Here is an 18,647-nt window from a genome sequence, read left to right on the forward strand (position 1 = left end):
AGTGTAAATTTACATGTCCCTAATATCAGCAAGACTGAACATATTATCATATCTTTGTTGGTCATTTGAATATCTTCATTTTTGAAGTGACTATTCAAGTCTATTGCCTAATTTTCTAGTAGAATGTCTGAATTTTCTTATTAATTTGTAGTTCTACATTTATCAGGCTAGGTCCCTAGGTGGTGCAAATGGTTAGGTGCTCAACTACTAGCCCAAAGGCTGGTGGTTTGAGCTCACCCAGATGCACCTCAAAAGACTGGCCTGGCTATATGTTTCAGAAAGCTTACAGTCTTGAAAACCCTATGTAGCAGTTCTACTCTGCACACAGGAAGTCACCATGAGTAGGAATCAACTTGATGGCAACTAACAACAAGATATTAGAATATTAGCCTAGAGCTGGTTATATATACATATTGCAAATGTTTCCTCTCATTCAATGGGCTTGCTTTTCCATCTCTTAATGTTGTCTTTTGATTCATAGCCATGCTTGATTTTAATGTATTCAATTAAAATAATTTTTCCCTTATATCTAGTTTAAAAATTATCTTTTTATCCTGAGATCCTAAAGATATTCTCCTGTACTAGCCTCTAAAAACTCTATTGTTTTGTCTTTCACACTTAGGTCTGGAATTGATTTTTGGTGTAAGGTAGAAGTTTGTGTGTCTCTGGGCGGTACAAACTGTGTACACGCTCGGCTGCTAACCAGGAGGTTGAAGGTTCAAGTTCATCCAGAGACTAATCAGAAGAAAAGCTTGGTGATCTGCTTCTGGAAAACCATATGGAGCACAGTTCCACTCTGTACACACATTGAGTTGCCGTGAGTTGGAATTTACTTGAAGGCAACTGGTACTGGTACTGGGAGAGGTCTATACAGATATTTGATTGCTCCAGCATTAATTTATTAGAGTCATTCTCTCTCATCTACTCAGTGGTAATGAGGAGAAGAAATGAACTTGCATCAAAGGTGCTTACAGTTAGTGAGGAAGACATGTACAAAAAGATATGCAACAAACAGGAGTTGACATTTGAAGTTTTATAATGGATAATACATGCTAAAATTGATTTTATACAGAAAAAAAATTATGATGAACTTGCAGGGAAATTGGAGTTGGTAAAGAGAAATATCTGTAAATTTCAATGGATAAACCCATTCCTGTTGAGTCAATTCTGACTCATAGAGACCCTATAGGACAGAGTAGAACTGCCCCCTAGGGTTTCCATGGAGCATCTGGTGGATTCGAACTGCTGACCTTTTGGTTAAGCAGCCATAGCACTTAACCACTATGCCACCAAGGTTTTTTTTTCAATGGCTATCCCCCTTGTAAAAACAAGAAAAGAATTTTCAGTTTAATTACTCCTTATCTTATAGAACAAAACTTATAAAACAAATATTTTGAAAAATGTGTATAATTGGCTGATACATATTTTATCTGGTAAGCATTGAGCCATTATTAGTAGTGGCATATTGAATGTTAGATCATCTCCATTCAATGAAAATACTAAAATTGCCTATAGGGAAAGTTAGTACATGTTTTGTAAAGAATATAGTAGTGCATCTTAATTTACTTATAAAAGTTTAGCATCTACCGTTCTGCCAGGAAAGATTTTCAAGTTAAACCAGAAATAGCATTTAATGATGTGAGCATGAGGTTATAACCTCTTAAATAGTAGTACAGAGACATGAAAGGATTGAAACACAAATGACACACAGCGTGTCAAAGTGTTTTTCTCCTGAATCACTGAGAAGCAGAACATTCTCTGAAGTCAGGGTACCACAGAGTGATGGGAGGTGTCGCTGCACCTGGGAAGATGTCTACAAAACACATGGGGCAGCAGAGTTCCAGAACGACACTACAGTTAACAAAGAAAAATGGATACAACGCTCAGCTACAGTTTTCCTTTTGAAACAGTTTTTGAGGCTTGCAAAAGGTCTCTGGGCATGGGTAGCTGATTTGTTTGCATAGAAAACTTGTTTCTTGGAACAGAAAACCATATTTTTGTATTAGAAACGTACCTGAAGGCATATTCCCAGTCTCCTCAATGAGCTGTAGGAACATGACACTCTTGGAGAAGATGAGGCTCATGATCTGCAAGCAATTTGGCTCACGTTGTCCACCTAGTCGAAGTATAATTTCTTTCTTTTCGTAGTAGAATTCTGTTTTTTTTTGCTACACACACACACACACAAACTGAAGGTAATCATTGACTACATTTTGGTGTACCTCCCAGATTTCTTTCTATGCATATATTTGTGGTTTTTTTTTTTTTTTTGTAACCAAAATTTTTTATACTAAGCAAAGAGCTTTGAGGCCTTTCTTTTCCTATTCAGTCTGAATCATAATGCAAACACCCCTCCGTGTCAGTAAATATTTTTCTGAGTAATTAGATGCCTGGATAAACTAAGAGTGTTTTCTAGGACCAGGCGTGTTTTAACTACTTCACATTCTTTTATATTTATTTATTTATTTGCTTTTAATTAATTTTTATTGTGCTTTAAGTGAAGGTTTACAAATCAGGTCAGTCTCTCATACAAAAATTTACATTGCTGTACATTCCTAACTGCTCTCCCTCCAATGAGACAGTATAGTTCTTCCCTCCACTCTCTCTCCTCGTGTCCCTTCTGGTAGTTTCTGGCCCCCTCTGCCCTCTCATCTCCCCTCCAGACGTGAGATGCCAACATAGTCTCATGTGTCTACTTGATCCAAGAAGCTTGTTCTTCGCCAGTATCATTTTCCATCCCATATTCCAGTCCAATCCCTGTCTGAAGAGTTGGCTTTGGGAATGGTTCCTGTCTTGGGCTAACAGAAGGCCTGGAGACCATGGCCTCCAGTGTCCCTCCAGTCCCAGTCTGACCATTAAGTCTGGTCTTTTTACGGGAGTTTGGGGTCTGCATCCCACTGCTCTCCTGCTCCCTCAGGGGTTCTCCGTTGTGTTTCCTGTCAGGGCAGTCATTGGTTGTGCCCAGGCGCCATCTAGTTCTTCTGGTCTCAGGCTGATGTAGTCTCTGGCTTATGTGGTCCTTTCTGTCTCTTAGGTTCATAATTACCTTGCGTCTTTGGTGTTCTTCATTATTCCCTGCTCCAGGTAGGTTGAGACCAGTTGATGCATCTTAGATGGCCACTTGCTAGTGTTTAAGACCCCAGATGCCACTCTCCAAATCACACTCTCTTTTAAAACTTAATCTTGATAATGACTCTTGGAGGTTGTTATTATTATTATCCTCATTTCATAGCTGAAGAAATTGAAGTCCAGAGTAAGTAATATATTCAAGTACTCAAATCTTAAAAGTGAGGGAACTGGAATTTAAACCCAGGCACTCTAACTCACTTAACTTTCCCTTTGTATATACAAACTACAATATATCTAATCCATCTCTGGTGTTAGACTTCTAAATTCTTTGTTTCATTTATTTTTATTACTATTTTGCTATTACAAATTGCTCTTTAATGAGCATCTGTGTAGCAAAATCCTGGTACATGACTCGAAGATTAAATGGCTAGGTGAATCAACTGTGCACCAAATATTCACGATTTGTTTTTTGTTAAATCCTGACACTTTGCAGTTTAGCACGATCACGTGGCAAGTTCTGGTCAATGGGCTGTGAGCCAAGGAGATCTATGTCGTTGAGGATGAGGCATAGAAGAACTGATCTCAACCCTCCATGAGCTCTCTTTCCTGCTCTAGTGAACCTTGAGTGTTGAGATTGTGGCATCACCAAGTATGAAGTCCCTATCTACCTGGATCCCTGAGTGGCTAAATGGCTCTGTAACCCAACCTCCCACCCCTACTGATTTGTTCTAAACCTGAATATTGAACAATTAATTAGAAAGCAGGTTATGTCATTAAGAACCCAAGAATTTCAGAGAGCTTGAAGACAAAAATTTTCTCAGTTGCCTGTAAGAGAAAATTTCTGTGGGGGGTTAAAATGCTTAGGAGGACAGGAGAGATTGTGGAGGATGGTGGGTTTTGCTTGTTGACACAAGATAAGACCCTTCCAGTTTTCACATACACACCAGATAGTATATTAATTTTCTCAAGGGATTTGGCTTCATCTGCATTTGAGAGAGTGCAATTTTGTGAGATTTCTTTCCCTTTGGGTAAATATTCAGGGCTCGTGCATTTCTTGCTAACCTTCTAAAAGATGAAGTGCTTTTCATGTTTTCTCTCAAGGTCTCACTAAATGCAGCATCTGAGGAAACAGGAATCTATAATGACATCCACCTCCTAACACTCGCACGTATCCGTGAACATTTGTCAGTGAACTGCTGCTTCCAGGAGAGAAGCTCTCATCAGCGCCCACGCCTTGGCCTTGTACCACATTCGGAACTCAACCTGTGACCAGCACACAGAATTGGAAAAGTTGCCGGTCTGATAAGAACACCTAATGTACCCAGAGCAGCCAGCCGCGGCAGAAGCCAGCCCTGACAAATCAAAACATCACTTTGTTGTGCACGGTGGTGATGTGGAAGGTTTTTGAAGAGGGAATCTCTGCCTTACGCAGTTAGTGGCTGGGGCATGACCACAATGCATAATGAGCTGGTAATGACGGAGCTGAGGCAGAGAGGAGCTGCTCCGTGATCCAGGCTATTGTTCATCTTTCTTTCTTCCTGCCTAAAGCTGGTAACAGAACTGGTAACCACAGAATAACCGTCAATATGCAGAATGCATACAGGACTTCCACCTCTCCCTTGTAAGAAAAACGCACATTATCCGATGCTCGTGGTGGCGAGTGTTCTAGAAATGGGATGTAATGGAAAAGGGAAAGCTACTACTGAGCCCGGAAATAACTGTTAAAACCAGTTGCCTTGGAGTGATTCCCACTCCTTAGGACCTCTTATCTCAGATGAGGACTGTGCTCCATAGGGTTTGCAATGGCTGATTTTTCAGAAGTAGATAGCCAGGCCTTTCTTTGGAGGTGCCTCTGGGTGGACTTAGTTCTCCAACCTTTTGGTTAGCAGTCCAATGCATTAACTGTTTGCATCACCCGGGGACTCTAGAAACAGTTGTAGGAAGTGTAATTTGCAGAGAAGGAGGCAAGAGGGGATTCTTAAAGAGAAGCTTAATTAGTAGTCATTTAAGTATGTGGTAGCTGGTATTTTTCTAGTGGAAACAGGAAGTGTGTTGGGAAAAACTATGTATCTTTGCCCCAGCCATGCTCCTGGAAAATGGAATTATTTTCACAATGAGGAGAAAGAGGAAGAGGGCTACTGCTCATTGACTGTGGGGTCCTGGGATATTCCAAGGTTTTAAGCCCAATAAATGCCAGCATCATCTGGGGGTGATGAGGAAACTGGGCAGAAAGAATTGGTGATGAGCACCATTTTGGACATGCAGTTTTAAACCTGTAGCTGGGCATCCCAATGGTGATGCTCGTTAAAGGCTCAGGATTAAAGAGAGGGTAGTTCTGTGAGGGGGAGGGTGAGAGCTTGCACTTGAGAGGATGAAGAGGCAAGGGGTGGTGACATTCCTCAATAAGATGGTCCTTATGTAGTTAAACATTAAGGCAAGGAAATGTCCCTAAAGGGGTCCCTAACTTGGTAAGGTCCCTAACTTGGTAATTAAACTTTAAGCCAAGGAGTAGTCTCTATAGGGGTCCCTGACTTGGCTGTTAAACGTTAATGGAGAGAGGTAAGAGACAAGAAGGGTATAAAGCCCTAAGAAAACAACTATCAGGGCTCTCAGACTCTCTCTGTATCTGAGTAGCCCACTTGACACTCCCTAGTCAAGAGTACTTTTGCTACTAACCCTCTGCTAGCTAAGAAACTTCTGCTCACTTGACACTGTTTGTCTCAGTGTTTGAATTCTTTCCTGCACTGAAGACAAGAACGGAGGCTATTCTCCAGTAACAGTTCCTGAGCAGAGGGAAGCAAAAGTATTCCCAGAGGAAGGAAGTCTTGGAAAGGAAGGAAATTATATAGATTATTGGAAATTGAAAGGGACAGTAAGCCTGTGGGAGCAAAGAGGGCTGGAATTGCAGGCAATGTTGCTTAGTGGTCAGTGTACAGGCTTGGGGACTAACCATCTAGAGTCAAATCTGTGACTCTCACCAAGCCTCAGATTCCCATTTGTCAGGTGGAAAATAATAATTTCTACTTCACAGAGTTTTGGGAAAGAGTAATTGAGTTAACCTATGCAAAACATGTAACATAATGCCTGAAATAATAAACTCTCAGTAAGTATTATTTATTTCTTAGAACACGGAACACTGAAATAGAAAAAAAAAATTTTTTTCAAGAAAATAGTAGCTAATAGCATTTATAACTATTAAAACATAGAAAATAGAAATGAAAAAAACAGTAGCTAATAGTGTTCTATTAGAATATAGGGAGAGAGATTAGATGTGAAAAGGAGAATTCTGGTTAAGGATAAATCCATAGGTGATGATATAGGAATACATTAATGGGCTTTAGAAGGAGTCAAGGAACTTTCATGTGTACATTTGTGTAGCTTTTCATATGTATATATCTAATTAAAATCCCTTGAAAACACCTGTCTTTCACAAAAGGGAGAAGTATTTCTTCCATCCCTTTTCTATATCCAGGCTTCGAACCAAGCTTACTGGACGGATTGGTTTCCCTACAGGTGATAATCTACAAAGTGCACATCTTCCATTCCCAGTGATTTCTAGACTGTTTTAAGATTGAGGAAGAGAACTGTTGGGATATATATCTTGGGACAATATTCCTGGGAAAATATTTCTTCATGCAGATGGGTGGACCCAACCATATTCCACCCCAGAACCTGCCCTAGAATAACATTCCTTCACCCACGCAATGCCTCTTCCCTCATATTTTGGAATTTGCTCCAACATTTATTCATAGATGATGTACTTTTCTTGGTTTATATACATCACTCATGGTTCATATAACCATGACTCACGGTTACTTAGGGTTTACTGTAACCTACTGGAAGAAACCATTAAAGCTAACATTAAAACAAATGGGTTTGAGTGTTAGATCTATAGTTTATTAGCTTTATGACCTGTCTTCCTCACTGTAGTAAGTATCATTCTCAGGGCCATTGATAAATGAAATAACACGCATAAAGGTTTTTTGTGAATTACAAAATATCATACAAGTGTAGTGTATATTATTATTGTTAATAAATTAATTATTTTTTAATCTCTCCCTAGGCCTTTGTTACTCTGTTAGTTATTGAGTGAATGGCAGCATCAAACAATCAAATGCCAAGACTGAATTCATAGTCCCAAGGTAATTCCCAAGCTCATTGAACTGTTTCATGTTCTTCTAATGAAGCAAGAACTCACATAGCTGAGGTTATGAACAGACCCATACTCCATTGTTGTTGAGTCGATTCCTACTCACAGCAACCCTAAAGAACAGGGTAGAACAGCCCCATAGAGTTTCCAAGGCTGCAATCTTTAAGGAAGCAGACTGCCACATCTTTCTCTCATGGAGCGGCTGGTGAGTTTGAACCACCAACCTTTCGATTAGCAGTTGAGGTCTTAACCACTGTGCTGCCAGGGCTCCTTATGAGTCGGAATTGACTTGATGGCAATGGGTATGAACAGAAGAACTCCTAGAACATAAAAAAAACATAAATTCTTATGATCATAAACACAAAAATACAAGTTTAGTTAGACTTGAGGTCCAAATAAAATCCATTCACTCAATAATCAAGTATTGAAAGTTAAAACGTGGGAAAGAATGGGAAGGATAACAAGATTACTAGGCTTCTGCCATGCCACTGTTCAGAAGGGCGTTCTCTTGTTGGGTTTGCCCTAAAATTTTAGTTTTTAAGCCATGTCAGAGAGACTTTCACCTAACAAAACCAAATGCCTAGCACACGTATAAAAGGCTGAAGCATACAAACTAAACCAGTCACATACTAATTTACAGGAAAAAAAAAAAAAGTTCTCCTTTCCTCTATTTGGACACTCGTACCCTCCATCTTGGTTACCGGAATCCAAAATACCAATCAAACAGTTGCTTGGTGAGTATGAAATTGGAGTGAAGGAAATGTATAGGCTTGAGGGTCTTCTACCTAGCCACCGTCGAGAGCTGCCAGCCACCTCTGCCAAGTAACAGAGTGTATTTCCCCAATGACTGGAAAACTTATGTTCCCAGGGTTTGACTCTCTTCCTGATTTTGTTAGATGCTGTTGAATCAGTTCCAATTCATAGCAACCCCATGTACAACAGAACGAAACACTGACTGGTCCTTTGCCATCATTACTATGCTTGAGCCCATCATTGCAGTCACTATGTCAATCCATCTTGTTGAGGGTCTTCCTCTCTTTTGTGGTCTCTCTTCCTAGGCAGCACTAAATAAAAAATGCCAGCATCAGGTTTTTGAACTTTATTCTTATATGCTGACAAGCCACACCTTGTGTTCATTTACTATTTTTCTAAACGGGGTAATTACAATGGCTGTTTCTGAATGGGGAATTACAGATTTATTCCTAGTACCTTACTGATATATCCTTAGTACTGCCTCTCTCCTCTGCTTGCAGTTTTGAATATTACTGACCTCTTAAATGATACATTTTTAACACAATCTCTTGGCATTCCTCTACAGCTGGCTAACCATGGTTTCTGCTTATGGGTTTTACTCATTTAACTCTCAGCAGCTCTTGTGTTTACAAGTTAATAATGATACTGCCATTTATGGAGAAATTTTCAAGTACCTGTATTTCAATTAGACTCTTTAGATTCACAGATTAGCTCAAGAAAGGGTGTGGCAACTGGGAGAGGAGATGGAATATTGTAGATAAGAGATAGGAGGGATGCACTGGGAAGTCAAGAACAGAAACCAAAGTTTGACTCAGTCTCATCTTCCCTCGACACCACTGTTGTTGTTAGTTGATGTCCAGTCGATTCTGACTCATGGCAATCTTCTCCGTATAACAGGACAAAACGTTTCCTGGACAAAACGTTTCCTGGTCCTGAGTTTCACGGAAGGAGCTCAAATACTTTAAAGGATTGCTCTCCTCCCCTTGGTGAATCTGGCTTCCTTGGCTTCTTATATATATATCTTACCTCACAATCGGAGCTTTTGCTTACTCATAATTTGAACATGTCATGATCCCTCATGGTCTGAACTCTGTCTCATTACCTATCTGGTTTTGTTATTCCACTATTGACAGTTACTTCCCTTGGTATACTCCCAATTCAAATTTCTAAAAGCAAGTCTTTGATTGGTACCACTCACTTCCTTAGGCATCTTTCTTTCTTCATAAAAGAAAGAAAAAAAACTTTCTTCATACATCGAGTTAATTCATGGGTATACATGAAGTTAATTCATGGGTACCTTAAATCAAGTGCCTGCTCACAATCCAGTAAGCCACAGCTGATGAGGATATTGATGAAGTGGCTTAAGACCAACTCATCTATAGGGACAGTGGGAAGAACAATTTTCTTTAGCAAAGGGTGCAGGCAAAGCAAGAATCATGACCGGCCATTTATTTCAGTATCCTGCTACAGAAATTATATGCATTATCTCATTTAATCCTCCCAACAACCATATGGGGTATTTCTGGAATGAAATGACTCCCTTCCAGAATTCTACAAGTGGGTGGCTTTACCAAACAGAAATTTATTCTCTCACAGCCTAGGAGGCTGGAAGTCCAAATTCAGGGCACCAGCTCCAGGGGAAGGCTTTCTTTCTCTGTTGGCTCTGGGGGAAGGTCCTTGCCATCAATCTTCCCCTGGGTCTAGGAATTTCTCAGCACAGGGTCCCCCAGGCCAAAGGACATGCTTTGCTCTCCAATCTCCTTTCCAGGTGGTAGGAGGTCCCTCTCCTCGCTGCTTGCTTCTCTCTTTTATATCTAGAAAGAGATTGACTCAAGGTACAACCTAATCTTGTAGATTGAGTCCTGCCTCATTAACATAACTGCCTCTAATCCTGCCTCATTAACATCATAGAGGCTGGGATTCACAACACATAGGATTATCAGATCACAAAATGGAGGACAACCACACAATACTGGAGATCATGGCCTAGCCAAAGTGACATATATTTTGGGGGGCACAATTCAATACATAACAGGTAGAAATTATCTCCACTTTGTAGAGAAAATAACTTTAGGTTTACCAAGATTAAGTAATTTGCCCAAAATCATGCAGTTTGTAAGTGGCAGAAATAATACTCCAATAGAGATGATTATGCTTTAAATGTTCTCAAAGCCCATAGTTTAAAAGCTCAAATTTATTTAATGGTAAGAAATCTGTATTCTCTAAAAGAGTGGGAACAAGGTGTTCTTGTGGCAAGGAAAGTTACCTGCTTGTTAACTGCAGACCTGTGATTCAAATTCAGGTTGGCTAAATTCAAACTCTATATACTTAATAGAGGCAGTAGAGAGTGAGAAGGACATCCCAAAATTTGCCTCCTTTTCCACTGGAGGCAATACAAATGGCAACATGCTTTGCTTTAGGGAGGGCAGTTTGGATTACACATTAGAGATAACTCCATAGCTATAAAAATTGGGCCAGATAAAATCACCCAAAAAGTTTGAAAGTCTCCTTTTCTATACATAATCTCCCCCATCTTTTCTCCTCTTCTCACCCAAACAGGCCCTCCTCCCCACCCCACCCCCCAAATGGTAGCAAATTATTTTTCTGGAAGAGTTGTAGTGACTTTCATATATCTCATGTTCTGTCTCTAAAATCATTTAAAAAAAAAATGGCTGCCCAGATTACTAAAAATCTTCCTGCCCAGAAGTCAGGAAGAGGATGTAACTTGCACAAGAGTGATCCCAGCTGCTGGAGAGCAAAACCACGTGAGACTGTGGTTGAAAGGAATTCTCATTCTCCTCCTGTCCATCAACAGTCTCCATGGTTGGCCATGCTTACCCAGTGCCATCCATAATCAGAAATGACAGTCAATTCAGTCTTTATTGATCATTAACAGGGTGCTTGTCACCAAGTATTTGAAAGACAAAGACAAACAACCAGAATTCTGGAAGGGAGTCATTTCGTTCCAGAGAAACCAGTAGGGAAGGGTTATCCTGTTACAGACAGGAGAAGGTGGAAAGGGTGTGCTGAGTAGTCACTCCTTCCTCTGGCTCCCTCAGCATTTGGCTCTTCTGGGTCTCTAACTTAGCTCTTAGTACCTTTTGCCTTAATGCTCAGTTGGTTATGTGATAATCTATCATTCTTACTAGACTGTGCGCTCCTAAGGCAAGTGTCCACCTGCCTAGGACAAAGCAGACGTTCAATAAATGTTTTCTGAATTGAATTATTATTGTCCTTTAGTACACAGATTTTTTTTAAAAAGACTTAGAGAATAGCCTTACCCAGGATTCTTCAAGGAGTCAACGAAACCCAGGTCTACTCCTCCTCTGCTCCCCCTTGCAGGGCTATATGTATATCACATTTCCCAGCTTTGGGAGCCTTGTTGTTGTTAGGTGCCTTCAAGTCAGTTCCAACTTATAGCGACTCTATGTTCAACAGAACGAAATACTGCCCAGTCCTGTGCCATCCTCAAAATCGTTGTTATGCTTGAGCCCATTGTTGCAGCCACTGTATTAATCCATCTCATTGAAGATCTTCCTCTTTCTGGCTAACCCTTTGCTTTACCAAGCATGATGTCTTTCTATAGAGACTGGTCCCTCCTGATAACACGTCCAAAGTATGTGAGACAAAGCCTTGCCATACATGTTTGTAAGGAGAATCCCTTGCCAATACCACAATTCAGGGTGTCAATTCTTCTTCAGTCTTTCTTGTATATGTGGCAATTGAAAACACCATGACTTGGGTCAGGTGCACTATAGTCCTTAAACTGACATCATGGCTTTGGAACACTTAAAAAAAGTCTTTTGCAACAGACTGGAAACAATGCCACTGGTATTCAAATACCAGCAGGGTCACCCATAATGGACAGGTTTCAGCTGAGCTTCCAGACTAAGAAGAAGGACCTAGTGGTCTACTTCTGAAAAAAAAAAAAAAAAAATTAGCCAATGAAAACCTTATTAATAGCAGCGGAACATTGTCTGATACAGTGCTGGAAGGTGAGCCCCTCAGTTTGGAAGGCACTCAAAACATGACTGGGGAAGAGCTGCCTCCTCAAAGTAGAGTCAACCTTAATGACGTGGATGGAGTCAAACTTTTAGGACCTACATTTGCTGATGTGGCATGACTTAAAATGAGAAGAAATAGCTGCAAACATCCAATAATAATAGGTATGTGAAATGTACAAAGTATGAATCTAGGAAAATTGACAATAGCCAAAAATGAAATGGAACACATAAGCATTGATATCCGAGGCATTAGTGAGCTGAAATGGACTGATATTGGCCATTTTGAATTGGACAATCATATTGTTCGCTATGCTGGGAATGACAAATTGAAGAGGAATGGCATTGCATTCCTCTTCAAAAAGAACATTTCAAGATCTATCCTGAAGTACAATGCTGTCAGTGATACAATAATATCCATATGCCTGAAAGGATGACCAGTTAATATGACTATTATTCAAATTTACATACCAACCACTAAGGCCAAAGATGAAGAAATTGAAGATTTTTACCAATTTCTGCAGTCTGAACTTGATCGTACATGCAATAATAAATTGGGAGCCTGGGGCAGCTTTAATTTGTCCCTGAGGGGCTGAATTCCGAGATATCTGCATTTACTATTCTCTTTCCTCAATTTCTTTCTTCCTGACCTCCTCTTACAATCTCTACGAAGATCCTGCCTTCCAGCCTGATCCCATACATGGCCACACTTGAACCAATAAAAACATAAATCCATGTCTCCTTGGTTCCTGCTTCTCCCCTGCCCTGGTGAGAATCTGCCCCCAAACTATATAGAAAACTATTCCTGGTTGAATGACACAGCTGCATGGATCTACATGATTTGAAACCACATAGCCCTCTTACTCCTTCTTATTTATCCAGAAAACAAAGGGGGCACTGTGAGACAAGAGAACGGTTTAATCCTGGTCAGGTGGTTAGACCAAGTGTAGTGCCAAGAGTCACAGTGGCCAGTGCGAAGACAACGTTCCTGGATTTCCTTTCTCTCTTTCTTATATTTAGGTAGGGGAACATCTATAGGAGTGGTGGAAGGCAATGACTTCTGCCCTTGATACTTTCTTCTGTGTTTCTTGCAGATGACCCTGGGCAGGAAGGGAGAAGGACTAAAGCCGGCTGATGTTCCAATATTTGGTTGCCGATTTTAGACCTGCCTTAGCCTTTGCATCATCTTCCACTTAGTTTCCCCATCCTGCTTCACAATCTTTCCACCCCTAAAAAATGCAATGAGGCAGATACCAAGGAGAAGGTGGTCAGGGCTGGGATTAGTCTTAGTGGAGTTTTAGAAGGCATAACGCATCTACACATGCAGGAGAAAGTGTGGCAGTCTACTCCCACAAAGATTTACAGCTTTGGAAACCCTACGGGCCAGTCGCACTCTGTTCTGCAGGGCCGCTATGAATCGAAATTGGCTTGATGGCAGTAGGTACTAGTGGGTATGTACCTAGTGGGGCATTGGTGATGGCTGCGGTAGAATTCTTGCCTTTCATGCAGGAGACACAGGTTCGATTCCTGGCCAATGCACCTCATGTGTAGCCACCACCCTTCTGTCAGTGGATGCTTGGGTATTGCTATGATGCTGAGCAGGTTTTAGTAAAGCTTCCAGACTAAGACTAGAAAGAAAGGTCTAGTGATCTACTTTCAAAAATCAGCCAATAGTCCCATCTGTAACCAATCATGGGATAGTATAGGCCTGGGAAGTTTACTTCTGTTGTGCATGGGATCGCCATGAGTCAAGCCACCTGGACCGCAGCTAACAACAGCAACGTGTATCTAGTATAACAGTGATGGGAGACCTTCTCTAGTCTAAGATCCTCATTTTACGAATAAAAGAGCTGAAGCTCAGGGAGTTCAAATGACCTGTCCGAGGTCACAGAAAGAATCAGTGGCGGTGAAGGAGATAAATCCAGAGTCTCTTATTTCCAGTTCATCCCCTCGTTGCTATGGTGCACTTGGTGGGGGAAGGAAAAGGAGTTAAAAATATATCAGTATCATTGCCATTTCAAGATCTACCATAGAGCTGCAGACACACAGAGGTTAATAACAATTGGTTTGTATAAAGATAATATTCCTTGTGCATCTGGAGTTTTAACAAAGGCTGAGGTTTATTTGCCTTAATTTTTTTTTTTTTTGGCATTTCACTTCTCAGTATCTTAAAGACTAAAAAACAGCAGTATTAATTTTCTTGCATGTTAAGAACTTCAGCTTTCAGACCACGGAACCAATTGACCAGTGTTTTGTTCCTGAGGTTACACAGATTGTTTCCATTTTATAGCTTTTGATACCCTGGGCTCAATAATGATCATAATAAATGTTCCTCATGACTTGTGGGGTTATCTACATATGGTCACAGATGTAGTCTGAGGAGAAGTATTTAGTTACTACAAATTCAAGTTATGACAGTTCAGTTGTGAAATCGAGTCTCAAACCACGAATGTCATCTCCAGTCGTCTAGCAAGGTTGAGTTCGTAGACACATGCGATGAATAAAGCTTTAGGAAGTTGTGTTGATTTTCATACATTGGGAGGAGGGTGTTTTATTCACATGTACTTAGGGTACTTAGCAGAATATTAAAGACAGCCTCCCTTGCAGGCTTTCCAAGTTTTTAGATTGTAAAAAACTTAACCAGAAATTAAATATTGAACAAAATTTAAATGGCTTGATTTCTCTCACCAAATTCTAAAATTTGCTCCTGAGCTGGGAGAGTAGCTCTGAAGCAGCCATTGTCAAACTGTGTACTTCTAAGTCTCAAAGGTTATTTGCCTGGGCCTCTGGGCTGGGAGTAAGGAGGAGGAGGAGGAATGAAGGGAGCTGATGGGGCAGGACTTCCAGGTTCCAACCTGCACTTCAATCAGGGAAGCTATGGATGTCCCTTCCTTTCTACCTTTTTTCCTCCCTTTCTGTCTTCCACCTTCCCTTCCTCCCTCCATTTCTTCCTTCTTCTTTCCTCCCTTCCTTCCTCACTTCATCCGTATTTCCCTTCCTTCCTCCCTCCCTTCCTTTCTCTCCCTTCTTCCCCTTTTTTTATTTTTTAAGTTTCTGAATAAGAGTTAAATGAAGGGTTTTCATTATTAAAATTAGAGTTTAAAAAGAGTCCTGAGACATGGGAAATTATATATTCAGTATTTTTACATCAAGCTTATTGAAGTATAATTTATAAACAATAGATTACATTATTTTAAAAGTATAGTCAGATAAGCTTTGACAAATATAACTAATCGTGTAACTATTACCACAATCAAGATGCAGAACATTTCTGCTACCCCTCCAAAATTTCTTTAGGATTCTTAGCCCTGTCCCCAATCACTGCTCTGCTTTCTCTCACGGTAATTTGGCCTTTGCCAGAGTGTCATAGGAATGGAATCAAACAGTATGCAGTCTTTTTTTTTGGTCTGGCTTCTTTTACCTAGCATGTGTGCATTTGAGATTTATCCATGCTGTTACATGTATTCATAATTTATTCCATTTCATGGCTGCATAGTTTTACATTGTATGGATATACCACAATGTATTAATCTATTTTCTATTTAAATGGTATTTGGACTTGTGATGGTTAAGGTTGTGTGTCAACTTGGCTGGGCACTGATTCTGAGTGTTTGGCAGTTATGTGATGATGTAGTTTGGCAGTTACGGAATGCTGTAGTCATCCTCCATTTTGTGATCTAACAGTCACCCCCCATTTTTCGATCTGATATGAGCAGCCAATCAGTTGAAAAGGGAGTTTCCTTGGGGGTGTGGCCTGCATCCAATATGTTCTAGCAAAGTTTGCTCTCTCTGGATCCTGCATCCATCTCCTCACCATCTGACCTCCAGTTCTCAGGATGTCAGCCAGCAGCTGCCACCTGACCTACAGATTTTGGCATTTGCCACCTCCTGCTGGCAGCCCCATGAGCCAGCAGCCTACCATCTGACCTGCTGATTCTGGGATTCATCAATTCCTGCAGCCAAGTGAGTCAGAAGAAGCCTCCAGCCTAATGCCCAACCCATGGATTTGGGACTTCGCCTCCACATCTGCAACTGCATAAGCCACTTCCTTGAGGTAAATCTCTCTCTGTCACTGTCTCTCTTTCTGTGCTTCACTGGTTTTGCTTCTCTAGAGAACCCAGACTAAGACATATGGTCCTGAGACTGGTTCTAGAGAAACAAAATCGTAAGGATGAGTTTTCTGAATTTGTTCTCGTCTGAATAGTCATAAAGGTGCTGATGACTCTGCATCCAGTAGTAAAGAAGGCACTGCTAACCGATGGCGTGAAGTGGCAGTAGAGTCATGCAGAAAATCAAATATTTGTGAGGAATGGGTCTTTGGGTTATCACGTATTTGATACTTTTCTACAATTTTGTAAAAATGAGAAGTATAAGGAACTTGGTTTGTTGGTCCTATTTCACTAGACAAAGTGGTGAAAGAAAGAATGAGATCAGGGCTTCAGAGTTACAACTCAACTGCTGCATGAAAGACTTGAAAGTTGCCACTTGTAGTAACAGAGCTGATATTGCCGAAAACCAAACCCAGGTTCTTATTGTAAGAGTAGTTGAATTACAATGCCAAATGAATTCCTACTTTGAATGGTCTCTGGAGTTAAAGTGAGGGCATTGACTGGGAAGAAATGGGATACTGAAACTTGGGATGAGGACATATGGGCAGATAATCAGAAAACTGGGGACACTGAATCCCTAAATTCCTTGAATCACTCCTGCCAACAGAACAAGTCCTCTTACTCCCATTTGAACATATTATTCCATCTTTTTCTGCTAAGCCACCCACTCCAGTAAAAGCATTATTTCCTCAACCCCATGCGATGAGATTAACCCAGCTGTGTCTGAAGAGCCTTTGTCTGAGATATTGCCTGGGGCAATGCCTGGAGAGTTGCCTAGGGCATTGCCTGAGGTAGATGTCTTACAGGGACATAGATGAATGTCCCCAGGACCAACCCCACAACACATTTTTGGTTCTAGACCTAAAAGAAGACTTAAGTCCCAGCAAGCCCCAAGAGGTGAAATGAAAATGTGACCATGAGGAGGTATACTATACTTCAAAATAACTGCTTGATTTTTCTTAAAAGATACAAACAGAAACCTGGAGAATATGTGTGAGAATGTCTATTAACGGTGTGGGATGATGGTATAAGGAACATAAAATTGGATCAGTCTGAGTTTATTGATATGGGTCCACTAGGCACAGATTCTTCATTCAATGTTTCAGCTCAAGAGGTTAGGAAAAGATCTAAGAGATATAGTTGGTTGATTCACTGAAGCATGTATTAAGTGGTGGCCTAGACTAAATCAAGTTGAAACACCAGGCATGCCTTGGTATACTGTAGAAGAAGGTATGCAAAGGCTTAGTGAAATTAGCATGTTAGAGTAGATTTATTAGGTTGGACCCACAAACCCACCCAAAGGAGCGCCCAAAGGACATGCTTTCACCACAATATTGAGAAATATATTTGGAAGGGAGCCCCAACATATTTGAAGACTGTTGTGATTGCTATTTTATCTAAGTCAGATATGACAGTGGGAACTACCTTAACTGAATTAAGACACCTAGCTACCTACAATGGAACTGATTAGACCCCAGGGTGGTAGCAGTTCATTAACAAAGATGAAGTAGGTGTGGTTACAGTAACGGACAGCAGAGTCAAAGCAGTAATCATAATAATCTGACTCTCATGGACTTACGGCATTGGCTACTTAGTCATAGTACTCCTAGGAGTGAAATAGATGGGGAATCTACTAAATATTTACTTGATCTGTATAAGCGGAAGAATTCCAGGTCAAGTGAACAGCAGTCTAGCTTGAATCGCCAAAATAGAGAGTCACGGCCCTTCCATCAGTTCAAAGACTTGAACCAGTTTAAACACTCACAACTCCTTGAATGATGAGGAGGCTAGGTCCCCTTGAGGAAGGACCTCACTACACTGCCAAAAATTCAGACTGCTAACCTTTCTCCCAGTGTTTTCCAAAGGGATCTAAAGCCTTTTACGAGTGTGACAGCTCAATGGGGAAAAGAAAACAGACTTTTTGGGGTGCACTGGATGCTGGCTCTGAACTGACACTAATTCCAGGAGCTCCAAAACATCACTGTGGCCCACAAGTCGGAGTGGAGGGCATATGAAGTTCAGGCTGTTAACTGAGTCTTAGCTCATACTCATCTTACGGTAGGTCCAGAGGGCCCCCAAACCCATCCTGTAGTGATTTCCCCAGTTCCGGAATGCATAATTGGTATGGACATACTCAGCAAGTGACAGAACCCCCACATTAGATCCCTGACACATGGGTAAGGACTATTATGGTAGGAAAAGCCAAGTGAAAGCCATTATAACTGCCCCTACCTAGGAAAATAGTAAACCAATACCACATTCACGGAGGGATTTCACAGATTGCTGCCACCATCAAGGACTTGAAGGATGCGGGGGTGGTGATTCCCACCACATCCTTATTTAACTTGCCCATTTGGCCTGTGCAAAAAACAAACAGATCTTGGAGAACGACAGTGAATTATCAGGTGTTGACTCCAATTGCAGCTGCTGTTTCAGATGTAGTTTCATTGCTTGAGCAAATTAATACATCTTCTGGTACCTGGTATGCAGCTATTTGGCCGATCCCTTTTTCTCTATTTTGGTTTCAAAGGATCACCAGAAGCCATTTACCTTCAGCTGACAATG

The sequence above is a fragment of the Loxodonta africana genome, chromosome 25, assembly GCF_030014295.1.
Source record: "Loxodonta africana isolate mLoxAfr1 chromosome 25, mLoxAfr1.hap2, whole genome shotgun sequence".
Taxonomy (NCBI): domain Eukaryota; kingdom Metazoa; phylum Chordata; class Mammalia; order Proboscidea; family Elephantidae; genus Loxodonta; species Loxodonta africana.